The 2957-nt window shown below is 36.1% G+C and overlaps 1 long non-coding RNA gene across 1 annotated transcript; it reads left to right on the forward strand.

Moving 5' to 3' along the window:
- Positions 1–703: 703 nt before the first annotated feature.
- Positions 704–2489, forward strand: LOC141621509 (uncharacterized). The gene is made up of 3 exons (XR_012532401.1): positions 704–869; positions 969–1036; positions 2432–2489. It is a non-coding gene; the product is annotated as an uncharacterized LOC141621509 (long non-coding RNA).
- The last annotated feature ends 468 nt before the right edge of the window (positions 2490–2957 follow it).

Raw genomic sequence — 2957 nt, forward strand, 5'->3', positions numbered from 1 at the left:
TGGATGTTAATTAGTCAGTTGTGTAACACCCCGTATTTTATTAAGTTGGATAAAATTCTTTTAATTGCTATTTTGAATTTAATTACATCATTTAACGATTTATATATATATGCTTAGCTAATTAATTAATTTCATCATAATTCGATACGTTAATTTTAATAATCATTAATAAGTTTATTTAAAGTTAGTTCGAATTTATTGAAGTTAGTTCGGGTTTATTTATTTAATAATTTCCGTTTCTTTACGAGTCCTTATGAAAGTTGTTTTAAGTGAACCCGAGATGGATTTTGGGAACAAAACCGTCCAATTAGCTATTTTGAGCTTATTTCACTAAAATAGCAATTTTTATTAATATCCGTTAGTTTTGTAAAAATCGCTAATAATTCCGATTCAAGCTGATATTGTATTATTTACGTTAACTAGCTGAGTTTATTTTATTTTCACTCATTAAATTTATTTATTATTAATTCCGTTTTATTACTGAAACTTTTACTAAAAACCGATTTTATTAACTCGAGGCGGTTTTAAAAAAAAAGCGAAATTACTTAACGATGAAGAAACGTACGTATAATTAGTAGCTAGCAAGCTAGCTGGTGTCTCATTATTATTATTATTATTATTATTATTATTATTATTATTATTATTATTATTATTATTATTATCCTTGTTGTTGTACCCATCCCCATCCCCCGTCACTTTCCCTTTCATTTCTTCCTTTCCTCTTTCGATCTATCAGCAACAACAACCAACAACCAGTGAAACCAAAACACCATTTCGTCACCTCCAACCTCAGATCCCGCCTCCATTCTCAACCAAATTCGATAATTTTTGTACCATTCTCTTCCCCTTTCCTTCCTCCTCCTTTTAAGGTAAGAAAGTCTCCTTTTTGTAGTGGTTTCGTCTTTCGCCGTCTTATAAAAGTTTCGTCTTTTAGCTTCTTTATTCTGTTTTCTTGCCCTTTTATGAAGGATTCGAAGACCCGGGGTGAGGCTCGTGCCTTGTGGACCATTTATTCGAAGAATAAGGAGCGTTTAAGGTACCGGTGATGGGATTACTCGACACTATGTCGAAATTTATACGTGCTTACATGTGTTTTAACTACTTGGTAAGGTATATTGTTTATTATTTATTGTTCACATGGGAGTACTCACTTCGATTGCTAAGCATATGAGCAAATTGAGTTAGTTTTTGTCATTTCTGTGACCTTAGCCTAATACTGCACTGTCTTCCAAGCAACATCAGTTATGGCATATGTTATCTGATTAGGCTATCACAGTAGTCAGTCAGTAATCATCTCCATATTTATTCTGCCACATTAGCGGAATCTCTTTCTATATAAAGTGGGATTGGTTTATTTACTTCTTCTATAATCTTATAAAAGTTATTTCACGCTGGAACCCCTTTCATGTGGTGTTGGTTTGAGACGGTTTTATACAAGTTTTATTTATCCATTTTGAGAAAAGTTGGTACCTTTGGATTCATGGTGAAGTGGGTGATTATGTTGGGTAATTTAATTGGGTGAATATTATCATTTTAATGCTTAAATTTCGTCTTAAGACGGTCACAAATGAGCTTCTTTAATAGTGAAAATGGGTTTTGTCGGGCAGCTCTCGCGGGCTGTTTCAACGGGTTTCTTTATGCTAAATTGAACCAACTTTCTTGCTTATGTCTCAAGTATATTTACATGTTTGAATTCGGTCTTTTGTACGGGTGAAATCCGTCTTTGTTTGACCTAGAAAGTCGTCTTAAGGCGGCCGACAGAGAGGAGGAATTTTGGGTTTGTTGTCTTTGTGTGTATCGTATTGCTTCTGTTTGGTCACCACTACTGCTGCCGTGCACTGGTCTGTACAGGGGCCAGGCCTTGCAGGCCGTAGCCTCGGTTGAGTTAACTTTTATCCGTGAAATATTTTGTTCAGGTTTAATTAAATTATATTTCCGTCTCGTGTTTTTTTTTTATAAAACGCAATTCGTTAAATTTGTTCATTTTAATACCTTTCTTTTATGGTTTATACTTATAAAATCCCACCATTTAATTATTTAAATGACCGTCTCAAAAATGCTCATGTTTCCGTCTCATGGTTACTCGTTGTGGCTGTAGCTTGGCAGTGGCCTAGCTGTGGCCTGGCTGTAGCTTGGCAGTGGCCTAGCTGTGGCCTAGCTGTGGCCTAGCTGTGGCCTGGCTGTAGCTTGGCAGTGGCCTAGCTGTGGCCTGGCCGTGGCCTAGGCAGTGGCCTAGCTAAGTCACGAGTTTGAGGCCATGTGTAGTTGGTGGTTAGGCCGAGTTTGAGGTTGTCATAATAACTTTTGGGCCGTGTCTATAAATTGTTTTGACGCTAGTTTGGTTTATTTAAAATATAATTAAATTAATTTCCGTCTCATATTTTATATAACGATAATTCGTTAATATCGTCCTTTCACATAATTATTTTAGGTGACTCATATGTGGTTGAAGATGAAGAGTAATTTTGGGTTTTAGAAGCTTTCTCAAGTTATTATTTGCCTTTTTCTAGCGTAAGGTAACTATTCCGAGTTACTCGACGAATTAATGTCACATTAGTAGTTAATGTTGTGCTTGTTATTTGTTAAGTGTTTAGGTGATTGATAATGTAATACTCCGTATTTATAAGTCTTGGGGTACTCTATCGAGTAGGCCTTACTCTGTCGAGTAAGGGTAAGTTGCGAAATAAAATAGTTTCTGACCTGTTGGGTACTCGATCGAGTAGCTGAGGTACTCGATCGAGTAAGGGGGTACTCGATCGAGTACCTTGGGTACTCGATCGAGTGTCCGGTTTTACAGAGAGTTTTCTCGGGTTTTGTTAATTATGCGATTAAGGTATTTCAGTTTCGTCGTCATTGTTTTAAATCACTTTTACAAAACCTAAATCCCTGTTTAACAGAGAAAGCAACCAGTTCATCTTCCTAATCGCATTCTTAGCAATTCCCGGAGTTCAGACGGT

Source organism: Silene latifolia, chromosome X (genome assembly GCF_048544455.1).
Source record: "Silene latifolia isolate original U9 population chromosome X, ASM4854445v1, whole genome shotgun sequence".
Lineage (NCBI taxonomy): Eukaryota > Viridiplantae > Streptophyta > Magnoliopsida > Caryophyllales > Caryophyllaceae > Silene > Silene latifolia.